Source organism: Danio rerio, chromosome 21 (genome assembly GCF_049306965.1).
Source record: "Danio rerio strain Tuebingen ecotype United States chromosome 21, GRCz12tu, whole genome shotgun sequence".
Classification (NCBI taxonomy): domain Eukaryota; kingdom Metazoa; phylum Chordata; class Actinopteri; order Cypriniformes; family Danionidae; genus Danio; species Danio rerio.
Window position 1 is genome coordinate 43,916,372 of NC_133196.1, and position 14,649 is coordinate 43,931,020.

The 14,649-nt window shown below is 38.6% G+C and overlaps 1 long non-coding RNA gene across 3 annotated transcripts; it reads right to left on the reverse strand.

Annotated features, from left to right (window-relative positions):
- Nucleotides 1-228: 228 nt before the first annotated feature.
- Nucleotides 229-3,003, reverse strand: LOC110438247 (uncharacterized). Of its 3 annotated transcripts, XR_012396878.1 has the most exons (5): nt 2,955-3,003; nt 1,751-1,839; nt 1,594-1,659; nt 995-1,249; nt 229-760 (listed from the first exon to the last, which is right to left on the reverse strand). It is a non-coding gene; the product is annotated as an uncharacterized lncRNA (long non-coding RNA). The 3 variants fall into 3 exon arrangements; XR_012396879.1 differs by lacking the exon at nt 995-1,249; XR_002456381.3 differs by lacking the exon at nt 229-760 and having other exon boundaries at nt 1,046-1,180.
- Between the last annotated feature and the right edge of the window lie 11,646 nt (nt 3,004-14,649).

The following is a 14,649-nucleotide window of genomic DNA, read 5'->3' on the forward strand; positions in this document are numbered from 1 at the left end:
AGAAAACATATTTCTAAAGGTGCTATTGACCTGAAAACCAAATAAAAAAATATATAAATAGAAAACAAATCTAATTACTTTACAAATTGTTATCAACATCTGGTGAAAATTTCATGTCAACAGCACCTTTATAAATATGTTTTCTGAGAAAAATGGAAACGTGTTGAATATTCAATTCAATTTCAATTAATTTCATCTTTATTTTTTAAAGCACTTTTACAATGTAGATTGTGTCAAAGCAGCTTAACATTTATTAAATTCAGTTCAGTTCAGTGTGGTTTAGTTTTCACTGCTGAAAGTCCAAACACTGAAAAGCAAATCCATCGATGCACAGTTCCACAAGTCCTAAACCAAGCAAACCAATGGCGACAGTGGAGGAACAAAACTTTACCAATTGATGAAAGTGAAGGAATAAACCTTGAGAGAAACCAGGCTCAGTTGGGCACAACCATTTCTCTTCTGGCCACACTTCACGTGCAGAGCTGCAGTCTAAGCGCTGGAGGCTGAAGAACACTGGGCGTCCATCGTGGAGAAGCTGCTGGTGTGAGTAGGGCACCAGCGGGTTTTCAGGCTGGACCACAGGATCAATGTGGGCACTCATCTGTCGCTGGGGTCTTTCATTAATGAGTCTCATGCTCTCCACTTCTCCATGACCACCACTGCATCTGCTCATGATACGGTCTGGTCCAGGATTATGGATACATCTAGAAGTCCTCTATGGTGGCATCATCTCTTCACAGGTCACGATCTCTAGAGGCCTCTAGATAAATATCCCCAGGTGGAAATAGGGAACAAGGAAAATAATTAGCGCAGCTGCTGTTCATAGTGTATTTAAACAAAAGATATTAAATATCAAGACAAAAATGAAGTGCTATGAGATAAATTAGCAGTTTTATAAATAAACATGAAACGCACATGATTATTTATAACAAAATGTCTGGTGCATTAAGACAGCAAGAGTGTGTCCTCCAGGTGGTTTGTCAATCCCACTCACCCGCATAGAGCACATGGGGCAGCACAGTGGTTAGCACCGTCGCCTCACAGCAAGAAGGTTGCTGGTTCAAGCCCCGGCTGGGCCAGTGGTCATTTCTGTGTGGAGTTTGCATGTTCTCCCCATGTTCAAGTATATAAGTGTAAATGGGTGTTTCCCAGTACTGGGTTGCGGCTGGAAGGGTATCCACTGTGTAAAACATATGCTGCATAAGTTGGCGGTTTATTCTGCTGTGGCAACCCCTGATAAATAAAAGGACTAAGTCGAAAAGAAAAATGAATGTATATAGATATTCTTGAATATGTAAAATCATGTATATAAACTCAAAAGGTTAATCAATTGTTATGCAATTAAATTTAGATTAATATTTAATATAAGTGGTATAATAACAAACATTTGCTTTACAGTGTTAGCTATAATATATATATATACACACACACACACACACACACACACACACACACACATATATACACACACAGATATATATATATATATATATATATATATATATATATATATATATATGCACTGTTGGGAGAACCAAACAGGAAACCTTACTGCCAACTCCATATTTTTTAGTATATAAGAGCAATACCCACCTATTGAATGGTCTCTCTTCTTTCGTCAGTTGTTTGTCAATCTGTCTGTTAAATTATTTTACTTCACTGCAATAGAGAACAATCACTGTTGAGTTAACATATATACCAGTAACAAAAAGGCTCTTTGAGCATTGTGCAAAATTAACCATATTCTGACCTGTAATGATAACCGTTACCAGAAAGAAAGACCTGCTCAGCATCATCCAAAGACAAGCTCCTCAAGACACCCAGAGCATGTACGATGTCCTATGAAAAAAATAAAATAAAATCATTTAAATATGGACTAAAATACCACCACAGAACAGCAAATCATTTTACATGGGTTCATAAATGAGTAGCACCCAGCATGCAGTTTATATACTTATTTGGCCAGACATTCCTCTGGAAAATGAACACCACAGATAAGCTGCACTTCATCAGAGATATGCTATAAACTCAAGAACACAGCTAGCATTTGTAACTGTATTTATAAACTGCTTATCAATGTCTATTAAATGTAGAGTTAATGCTAAACAAATAAAATATTAATAAATTAACTAGTTATTAAATGTTTAATAAATTATTTATAGTATGCAGATGTTATAAAGTGTAACTCAACAGTTTGCGATAACCTCAATGAAAATATTCCTGTAGTTTGTTTTCTTTTCTTCCTACAATGGGCCTAGGCAATCCAATCATATTGGCCAACACTTCTTATTCGCCAGGTAAAACATACCTGATATACATTAAAGATATGAGACTTTATATGGTTAAGGCCTGCAGAATAAGCCTAACTTTTAAAACCGTCAAACATCTCATTCATCACTGTAAAACGATGACAAAACATCAGGCTAATAACACATTGTGGGGCTAACAGGCAGTCAGCACAATTTTTAATGTGCTAATGTAATACAACGTTGAGTAAGGGTTTTTACACGAATATAGCAAAATATAGATAAATCTGAAACTCTCACATCAACGTGCTTTTACCATCTTAGTTTAATGCATGTGTCACTAAGCGTATTAGACCGCCGTTAAGTCAACAAGCCATTAAATCAACAATGTTTCAATAAACCATTGTCACGAACTACGATCGTCGTAGCATTTAATCAAACTAGAAAACGAACTCTAGAAAATTATTAACAGTTATAGCAGCTCTTACTCTGGCTGTGTAAAATTATCCATAATTATTATTATCATATTTTATTCTTCTGGAAAAAAACTCGTCACGTAACATTTTTGTCCCAGTCCCCAGACCGTTGGGGTAAATCATGCAGGCTAATCTAGCATTTCTGCATAACTTTACAGTATAAAACAGCAGCATTACAAAAAAACATACTTTAACAGTTTAAAATAAAACTTAATAGAAAATCGGTACTTACACTTTCCTTGTCATCCGTGTCGTCCATTAGCGCATCCTTGATCCAATCCGACAGTTGGCGCTGTCACAAAAAAATAGGGTCCTAAAGATGCGGTCCTAAAAATGCGGTCCTGAGAGTGCAGCCACTCCAGTTGTGCAGGATTACCCTTCTCAAACTAGGGCCCGCGGACCAAAGTTGGCCCATGGTAGCTTTTGATTTGGCCCAACATCTCATCTGACAAGAGAGGGAGAATGATGGGGACAGTTTAGAGACTGTAATTTGTAATTAAATGTAATTTTTGTTTGTTTGTTTTATTGCTAAGCCCCAAAAAGTTAATGGAAATTAAATGTCTTTAATGAAATTAATTAGCTTTTTTTTTTTTTTTTAATGCACATACTTTCAACCGATGGATAGAGCACAATGCAGAGATATTGAGCTATTGGAGACAAAAGCTGATTCTGCATGACTAGTGTATTTAGCATTAAATTCCACTCTGCCATAAAAAATGTGATAGTATTTTTATTGTAATAAGTTATGATAAAAAAAATTATAGGGCATTAGTCTACACGATTTAAAGTAATTTTTTAATTAATTTTTTTAAAATAATAATACAAAATAAGCTAATAAATTAGCTATAGCAACTTTAATATAATTCCCAGTGATGGATTGCAGCTAGAAGGGCATTCGCTGTGTAAAACATATGCTGGATAAGTTAGTGTTTCATTAAACTGTGGGGACCCCAGATTAATAAAGGGACTGAGCCGAAAAGAAAATGAATGAATGAACTCTAATGTGATTTATTTTAGTATTTTTACTTTCAGTCCATGGCTCACAATGATAATTGGTTTTTAGCCCTACATATAAAAAGGTTTGAGCACCCCTGATCTAAGGGGATTCTTCAACGAACCAAATGCATATATACATTTTTTAAATCTCATTTATTAATCAAACATTTTCAAGATAATGTACTGATTTTAAGCTATATAGTTACCTCTGATGGGCTACTTCAACAGGCATAATTCTCAAACATGACCTATTTTTTACTTGTGACAAGTTTGTATTCCTGGACGATAAATGGATGAGCTTTAAAAAAGTTGTGCTAACTGTTTTAGCTTACTGTTACATTTCCATGTGCATAGGCATCTATTAAAAAATCATTCATTTTGTTTCCAGTTTAGTCCCTTTATTAATCAGGGGTCACCACAGTGGAATGAACCGCCAACTTTTCCAGCACGTTTTATGCAGCGGATGCCCTTCCAGCCGCAACCCAACACCGGGAAACACCTATACACCCTTGCATTCACACACATACACATCGGCCAATTTAGTTTATTCATTTCACCTATAGTGCATGTATTTGGACTGTAGGGGAAACCGTAGCACCTGGAGGAAACCCATGCGAACAAGGGGAGAACATGCAAACTCAACACAGAAATGCCAACTTACCCAGTCGAGGCTTGAACCAGTGACCTTCTTGCTATGAGGTGATCATGCTACCCATGCTGCGGCACTCTGATGCCCCCTATTAAAATATAAGGTATGAAACTAATTTTACTTTTAGACTATATGTAAATACAACATATTGATACAAACAATTATAAGAAGAATGTAGTTAAAACTTTTACAGTGTCTATGAGTAGGATTCACGGAATATATTCTCGCATTGCATGCTGGGCATGATAACAATGGTATGAACCTTTATAGGGGTGGTCAAATATATATTGATATTCTATTATTTGTATTAATAATGTTATTAGTTAAGATACTGATCAGTGCAAACTATTTCCCACTATATAAATAGCAACAAGAAGACATGGATTCATCTTTCCTTGTATCAGGATGATGGAGGATAATTTCTTGGCGTACTTCAGTCTGAGTATTACTATTATGCAACAGTCTGAATATTTTTACTGACCAGGTCCATTCTTTTATGACCACAGTGAATCCAGCAGGATAACACACCAATCACAAAACTCCAATCATCACAAACTGGTCTCTTGAACGTGACTTTCTTTCATCTTTTTAACAAAAAAAAAAACTTTTTAGAAAATCTTTCTGTTCTTGTACACACAATGAAAATCACCAAAGCCTATTGTTGGACTCCACTGATTCAAATTCCATGAACAAAAAGTTTTTTCTAGAAAAATGTGAGAAAAAAAGTTGTGGAATGACTAAAGGGTCAGCAGAAGGGATAGCTTGGGCTAAAATATCCCATTAAATTAAAAAGGTACAGTTGAAGTCAAAATTATTAACCCCCCTGAATTATCAGCCCCATCTGATTTATTAGCCCCCCTGAATTATTAGCCCCCCTGTTAATTTTTTCCCCCAATTTCTGTTTAACAGAGGGAAGATTTTTTTCATCACATTTCTAAACATAATAGTTGTAATAACTCATTTATAATAACTGATTTATCTTTGCCATGATGACAGTAAATAATATTGGTCACACTTTACAAATTTTTATTAGTTAATATGTTAATTAATGCGTTTACTAACATGAACAAACCATGAACAATACATTTACTACAGTAGTTCATGTTAACTCATGGTGCATTAACTAATGTTAACAAGCATGGACTTGAATGTTAATACTGCATTAGTAAATGTTTAATTAAGATTAATAAATGCTGTACATGTGTTGTTCATGATTAGTTGATGTTAGTAAATGCATTAACTAATGAACCTTATTGTAAAGTGTTACCATAATATTTGACTAGATATTTTTCAAGACACTTCTATACAGCTTATAGTGCCATTCAAAGGCTTAACTAATTAGATTAACTAGGCAGGTTATGGTAATTAGGCAAGTTATTGTGTAACGATGGTTTGTTCTGTAGACTTTAAATTGGTGTTTAAAAATGTAAAACTTTTTATTCTAGCAATTCTATTCTAGAAATAAAACATATAAGACTTTCTCCATATATAAAAAAAAATACACATAATGTAAAAATGTCCTTGCTCTGTTAAACATCATTTGGGAAATATTTAAAAAAGAAAACAAATTCAAAGGGGGGTTAATAATTCTGATTTCAACTGTAAACCACTCCATTCACATTCCTGTTTGACAGTAACTCTAGGAAACAATTGAACAAATAGAGCAATCCTATTCCTGGGATGAATAGTTTCTCCCTTAGCATATCCTGTTTTATTTACAAGAGGACGGACCTAATCTTAATAGCACTGGTAGTATTTGCATGGTGACATTTCATGACCACATTGTCTAAATACAGGACGCTCATTAATCATTATCAGTTTCAACTGTACTGAGAACACGGTTACTTTACCTATTAACGGTTCTCTGTTTTCTAGTCAAACTAAAACACATTTACATGAGAATGTGGACATTCCTGAGCCCTTTGTGTTGGTCTTGAACATACATGAACGTCTTACACGCTTGGAGACATATATTTACTTCTGGTCTAAATGGAGGTTGCCATAGCGCTTAACAAATTACTGCAATTATGCTTACTGGGCTAATTGCCCGTGGGCACCAGCTGGGCAGCAGTGGTTAGGAAAGGAGGTATAATTCTATTTGAATGGCAGTCAGAGGGTGGGTTGAGAGAGAGGATGCTAGAATGGATGTGTGATCAGTCTCTCAAGGAAAAGTATTTCAGTCACAGTGGATAGACCAGTTAAGCTTGTACAGTGCTAACCACAAAAGTGGATGGATGGATGGATGGATGGTGGATAGATAGATAGATAGATAGATAGATAGATAGATAGATAGATAGATAGATAGATAGATAGATAGATAGATAGATAGATAGATAGATAGATAGATAGATAGATAGATAGATAGATGATGGACGGACGGACGGACGGACGGACGAACAGACAGACAGACAGACGATGCTGGATAGATGGATTGATGGATAGATAGATAGATAGATAGATAGATAGATAGATAGATAGATAGATAGATAGATAGATAGATAGATAGATAGATAGATAGATAGATAGATAGATAGATAGATAGATAGATAGATAGATAGATAGATAGATAGATAGATAGATAGGTAGGTAGGTAGGTAGGTAGGTAGGTAGACGGACGGACGGACGGACGGACGGACGGACAGACAGACAGACGATGCTGGATGGATAGATAGATAGATAGATAGATAGATAGATAGATAGATAGATAGGTAGGTAGGTAGGTAGATAGATAGATAGATAGATAGATAGATAGATAGATAGATAGATAGATAGATAGATAGATAGATAGATAGATAGATAGATAGGTAGGTAGGTAGGTAGGTAGGTAGGTAGGTAGGTAGGTAGGTAGGTAGGTAGGTAGGTAGGTAGGTAGGTAGGTAGGTAGGTAGGTAGATAGATAGATAGATAGATAGATAGATAGATAGATAGATAGATAGATAGATAGATAGATAGATAGATAGATAGATAGATAGATAGATAGATAGATAGATAGATAGATAGATAGATAGATGATGGACGGACGGACGGACGGACGGACGGACGGACAGACAGACAGACGATGCTGGATGGATGGATTGATAGATAGATAGGTTAGACTGTTAGGTTGGGGTTAGAGTTAGTGTAAGTTGACATGTACTTGATAAGTTTCTTATAGTCAGTTAAGTGTCTGTTGAAGGAGCATATCAACAGATATTAGGCAGACAGTCTAATAATACTCAAATGGGCCATCAAAATAAAGTGTTACTAAAATTAATAACAATTACCATTTTTGGATGAAGTAAGCCTTAAACTCATTCAAGTACTTCATGAAGGCTGGTGGTCATCCAAAGAAAAACAAATGCCTGAAAAGGACAAGATAATGTTCAGAATATCATTGCAAACATAGGCTCATTCTAAACGCGTCCCATATATACATGTTCGGAGATCACAACTTATGTAGCCAAAAGTACATATGGCTGCATTTCATCTCAAAACGAACACTACAGGCGAAATGGCTCTGTTCCTGTTTTCCATTGGGATGGTTTTCCTGCTGTAAACAGTTTGTGGCGCGTAGCATATGTCGGTGAACTTGATATGCAGAGCGGAGTTGACTGTGACAACGGGGTTTGAGTCCGTTGAAGAACGGTTCCAGTAAGCAGGTAAGACAAAAATAGAAGCCAAAAATAAAATAGACAAGTAAATAACAGGGTGAGAATGTGGTAAAATCTGAAAATGTGGTAAAAAATTAGGGTGCTTTTCTTTTTCTGGATTGCTTTTGAAAACACTGTTGGTCGGGTTGAAGGAAGTGGGTGGGTCAATCAGTGATTTTTGAAACACTATCGGTTGGGTTTACAACATGGGTGGGTGGGAGTATTGGTCGGTTGGTCAGTCAGTCAGTCAGTCAGTCGACCGCGGCCTCTGGTGGATTTATCCGGGAACAGCAGGCACGAATGGCACCCGCGAGAGAAATTTGAGATCTCAAAAATGTACACAGCGACCTCTGGTGGATCCACGAAAACAAAAACTGCTTTGGCATATATTTGGCATTCTCCAGAAATATAGGGCTGTATATAGGGCTACGTTTTCAGAAAGAGCCTGGGTTGCTGTTCACTGTTTCAGCTCTGAAAAAGAGAAGAAACTGTATACAATGTCTCCACGTTTAAGTGAATCTGGACCTGGGTTACACAATCTCACGGCAATTCGTAACTTTTTCATTTAGTGGCTAATTCGTATGAATTCGTACGATCTAATTCGTACAATTTAGTCCGATTTGCTCAACCCCCAATGACGGTTGGGGTTAGGGGTGGGGTCAGGTGCCACGCCTCCTTTTTAAAATCGTACCATTTCCTACGACTCAACTCGTACAAATTTGTACGAATTAGCAACTAAACTGGCAAAACGTAAAATACTTACGTTTTCTCGTGAGATCAGGCTGGCCCTGCAGTGTCCAAACCTTTAATCAGCAGAAAGAAACAGAAGCACTAACCCTGAAGAGCATGTTGTGTGGACAGAAAACTGGTGTCATGTTTTTATACAGTAGACGAAGACTCAAAGAGTTTTAAGACCAGCGCCACAAAACCCAGAAATTCTTCATATAATCTGAAGATAAATTTTATGCTTTGCATGTAGTCCAAATTTTATCCACCAAGGATGATTGTCAACAACTGATTGAGGGAGTGTTTTTAAAATCCTAAATAAGCTGGCCCCATTTTAGTCATTTCCATCACCATCACACTGACAGACAGAACAGGCTTTAAAAGAGCTGTATTAACTAGACCTGGTAGAGCAGAGGAGCCCAAACCTCGCACACTTCACACTCTCAGGTAATCACACTAGAGTCGTTTTGAGTGCTGCAGCTGATTGACTTGCTATCACTGATTTTCAAAGGCTAGCAATCACTTTTACAATGACTCCATATCAGAGCTATGGTGTAATTTGTTACAATGGAGACTGACATGGAACACAGCATGACTGGGGAAGGAGAAGGTAGGAGAGCGAGGGAGAGACCGAGAAGGAGATTTATTCTTGTGGGGAACAATTGCATAAAGGTGGTGATGTGCTGACCTCTGACCTGAAAAATGTCCAGCTGAAGCGACACACAGAGTCTTGTCCTTCAGCTTTAAGAAACGTAACAATAAAACAAATGTAGAGATCCCAGATCACCGCTCGCATTATTTTGATTGTATTCGGCTGATCACCAATCGGTGCATTTTGACTGTTTACCAATCAAACTCTTTATTTCAAACGTAACCATTTAGATGTGATCGCGAATGTGAACGATACATGATGAGATGACAAATTATGACTTTGCTTTGCTCTGTTTGCTATGACAAGCTCAATAGTTTCAACCCAGCAGGAGTCACATCAGAATTCAAATGACTTTAGAGGAACCGCTGAGAACTTGAGCGAGAGACCCAATAGCGAAATAAGGAAACTGAAAATGCAGCTTCAAGGCAATTGGAATTTAAAATACAGCTGCGATTCTGATCAATCAAAAACAAATGAATACACATAAAATATACATAAGCGGTCTATATGGGGGAACTGTAGAATAAGAAACAGAGAAAGATAGGATCTAACATTCGCCTTATAAAGTATTAAACATATGAGAATCAGTGAAGGCCTCCATACCCAGGTAGCAAAGAATTCTGGCCCAGATTTGGCATAAAGCTGGCACAGCAGGCATTCGTCTGGCACTGGCATATGGGCCAAACATGGCCCAGGTTTGGCTGAGGTGGCACAGTCTTACAGGCGGCCCTCAAGACTTGGGCCAGATCTCAAATGTAGTATTTGGCCCAGATGTTTAAATGTTTAAATGTTTAAATGTACATGTGGGCCACATAAGTTAGCTAGCTTGACCCACTTTTAAAATACATTTATATTATTTTTGAGCAAAGAAAAAACTCTATCAATCAGGTCGCTTCAAGAAAAAGCACAGCCATAAAGCGAAATGCTTCATGGGTTTATAAAAAACATTGCAATCGTAACACACCAACATATCGGGCCCAGTTCAGGCCCAGTTATGGGTTATTAATTTGGCTGAGACTTGGCCCACATATGGTCCATGTTTGCCACTTGTATGGAAGCCAGAATTGGTCCATTCATGTACCGTAATTCACTGCGGCATGTGGGCCAAGCAAATGCTGATGGTGTGGGCCAGATCTGGGCCAGAGAATGTTTGCTATGGGGGTATACTTTAAAGGAAATTGAAAAGCAAACTGGTGTCATCATTTCGAGTCATGCCAAAAGTTTGTTTGGTGTTCCAAATTGCTAAAAAAGTTAACTTTTCTGAACTCCCATTGGTCCATAGTGATTGTGTAATATGTGGGTGTGGCTCTGAGGCTCCACCTTCTTTGAACTGAAAATGTTCTCTTCTAATAATATTTGTAATTATTAAATATTTCCTCAGTTGAGGTCAGACATTCATGAAAAAGAAACATAAACACTGAAAAGCATGCTTATAATAGATATTGGAGTGCAACGGCATTAATTTTTCATGTGTAAAGCAGCACTTTGTATGTTTTTTTACCTTAAAATTGTGTGTAATTGTAATTTTAATTAAATTCAAGCATTTTATAAATTTTTTTTGACAACTTCAACTGCAGCTAATTTATCATAAGTGCAAACAGATGATGTCGGATATAATTTCTCCAGCAATGTTATGCACGGGCCCATGAAAAACTCTGACCATCAGTTAATAATATCTAAACCAGGGATGGACAAACTTGATCCTTGAGGGTTGGTGTCCCTGCAGAGTTTTGTTCCAACACTAGTCAAACACACCTGCACATGCTAATCAGTGTCTTTAAGATCACAAGAAATCTATAAGCAGGTGTGTTTGATTAGGGTTGGAGCTAAACTGTGCAGGACACCGGCCCTCCAGGGCCGAGTTTGCCCACCCCTGATCTAAACCCTAAACCCAACCATCATTGTAGATAACGTCTACACCTACCACAACTCTAAACTCAACCATCGCAGTTACTAGTCTGCACTTTCCCCAACCATCATAATCCTTTCATTTGTGCATTTCAGACAAAAGGCAATGGTTTATGCCGTTATGGTTTACAATATATTATAATATCACATAACCCTGCTGAAAAATCCAGCTTAAACCAGCCTAGGCTGGTTTGCTGGTTTTAGATGGTCGACCAGCCTGGTTTTAGAGGGGTTTTGGCCATTTCTAGGCTGGTTTCCAGTCATTTCCAGCCTGGTCTTAGCTGGTCAGGCTGGAAAATGACCAGCCAAATCCAGCTAAAACCAGCATGACCAGCCTGGTTTAAGCTGGATATAGCTGGTTTTGGCTGGACTCCCATCTTGGCTAGGCTGGTCAAGCTGGTTTTAGCTGGTCATCTCCCAGCCTGACCAGCTAAGACCAGGCTGGAAATGGCTGGAAACCAGCCTTGAAGTGGATAAAACTCCTCTAAAACCAGCCTGGTCGACCAGCTAAAACCAGCCAACCAGCCTAGGCTGGTTTAAGCTGGATTTTTCAGCAGGGAAAATATACTTTATATGCTATACTTTTGCAGATATTTCACTCATTTTGATTCATGTTGTGTACAATCATTTAATGTAGAACCTACTCATGCAACTGATAACCAATAGCGTCCAGTCATAAAGTAATGGGTTCTATTGTTTAAGTTAAGACTAAGCACAGCTGCACAGAATGGGACAATAAAAAAAGAAAAGAAAACATCTTCCATACAGAAATAACAGTAATCTGAAGCCCTCCAAAAAATAAAACCAATAAAAGGAAAGAGTACATCCTCTATAAGTCTCAAGAAAACTTATGCTATGAGTCAATTTATGTTAATCTTTACAAAGCAAACAGTGTGGGAAACAAAGACATTTAACTGAAGCGCACGTTGACGTCTCCACGCTGCGTGGTAGATCATTTCACCCCTTTCAAAACATAATAGCCTTCTATTTAGCCATATTCAGGCTCAATTTTCAACAATTAATTACACTGGATTGGCAGCGCAAAAAATGTCAGTAGCCATGAAAAGAATTTGATTTCAATTATCTCGACTCAAAGGGGGTATGATTTCCGAATACACTTAAGCAAAATTATAACAGGACTTTGCTCCCCAGAAAATTGGGTGTGTTTAAAGAGTGATTATGTGGTGAATGGACGGGTGTTGAATGGGAGTGAATGCTCCAGGCTCCCTCTGAAAGGCACTCAATTATCCCTGATTGCTCCCCTTCACGGTGTAACCAGTGGAGATACCTGCTATTGCTGTGATTGGGAGGAAATTTACATGCAGCACTTTCTGCTGAGGGAAACAGAAAGGGCTGCGGGGTTAAAGATTTTCAAAAGACAGCCGAGGGGTCAGTTCAGCAGATGTGGTAAAGCGGTAATCGAGGAGAGCTAGGCATAACGGGTCATTAGGAGGTGGTGGCGGATGAGAAGACTGGAAAATCAAAGGAGAAAATAACCATAAAACTTGGTTAAGGTTGTATAATAAAGATACCATACATCTACACGCTCCATGTTTTTCTTAAGGGAAATATCAAAACATACAGTCAGGTGCTGTCAGAAACCTTCAAAACTATCTTTTAATGGACATATTTTTACTTAACTCCGTGTAAACATGCATTCACTGGCCCCTTTATTAGGTACATCTTACTAGTATTGGGTTTTAACTGCCTTAATCCTTCGTGGTATAGATTCAACAAGCTACTGGAACTATTCCTCAGAGATTTTGGTCAATATTGACAGGATGGCATCACGCAGTTGCTGCAGATTTGTCGGCTGCACATCCATGATGTGAATCTGCCCTTCCACCACATCCCAAAGGTGCTCGATTGGATTGTGATCTTGTGACTGTGGAGGCCATTTGAATACAGTGGACTCCATGTCATGTTCAAGAAACCAGTCTGAGATGATTCACGCTTTATGACATGGTGTGTTATCCTGCTGGAAGCAGCCATCAGAAGATGGGTACAGTGTGGTCATAAAGGGATAGACATGGTCAGAAACATTACTCATGTTGGCTGTGGCATTGACACAATGCTCGGTTAGTACTAATGAGCCCAAAGTTCATTTCTTGTCGGCATAGTCCCTTTATTAATTCGGGGTTTCCACAGCGGAATGAACCGCCAACTTATCCAGCAAGTTTTTTTTACGCAGCGGATGCCCTTCCAGCCACAACCCATCTCTGGGAAACATCCACACACACACACATTCATACACTATGGACAATTTAGCCTACCTAATTCACCTGTACCGCATGTCTTTGGACTGTGGGGGAAAACAGAACACCCGGAGGAAACCCACATGAAGGCAGGGAGAACATGCAAACTCCACACAGAAACACCAACTGAGCCGAGGTTCGAACCAGCGACCTTCTTGCTGTGAGGCGACAGCACTACCTACTGCGCCACTGCCTCGCCTGAGCCCAAAGTGGACCAAACAAATATCCTACATACCAATACACCACCACCAGCCTCACCCTCTAACACAAGGCAAGATGGATCCATGCTTTCATGTTGTTGAGGGAGGCCAAATTCTTACCCTACCATCAGAATGTTACAGCAGAAATCAAAACTTGTCCAATTTTGGTTAGCCTGTGCTTATTGTAGCCTCGGTTTCCTGTTTTTAGCTGACAGGAGTGGCACCCAGTGTGGTCTTCTGCTGTTGTAGCCCATCTGCCTCAAGGTTTGATGTGTTGTGCATTCAGAGATACACTTCTGCATACCTCGGTTGTAACGAGTGCTTATTTGAGTTACTGTTGCCTTTCTTTTTTCTTTTTTGATTTCTTTTTGGGATTCTTTAAGTGGATAGGACAGTATTTCAGACAGGAAATGTCCTCGAGCCAGGATTCGAACTCAGTACACCCTGAATTGCTACTGCACCACATGTCAGCCACTAGGCTATTGCGCTGACTTCTGTTACCTTTCTATTAGCTCAAGCCAGTCCATTCTCCTCTGGCCTCTGGCATCAACAAGGCATTTACGCCCACAGAACTGCCGCTCACTGGATATTTTCTCTTTTACAGTCCGTTCTCTGTAAACCCTAGAGATGGTTGTGCATGAAAATCCCAGCAGATCAGCAGTTTCTGAAATACTCAGAGCAGCTTGTCTGGCACCAACAACCATGCCACGTTCAAAGTCACTTAAATCAAGCTTCCTCCCCATTCTGATGCTCGGTTTGAACTGCAGCAGATCGTCTTGACCATGTCTACATGCCTTAATGCATTGAACTGCTGCCATGTGATTGGCTGATTAAAAATTTGCGTTAATGAGCAGTTGGACAGGTGTAACTCGTAAAGTGGCCACTGAGTGTATGGCTATTTCTCAATATGCG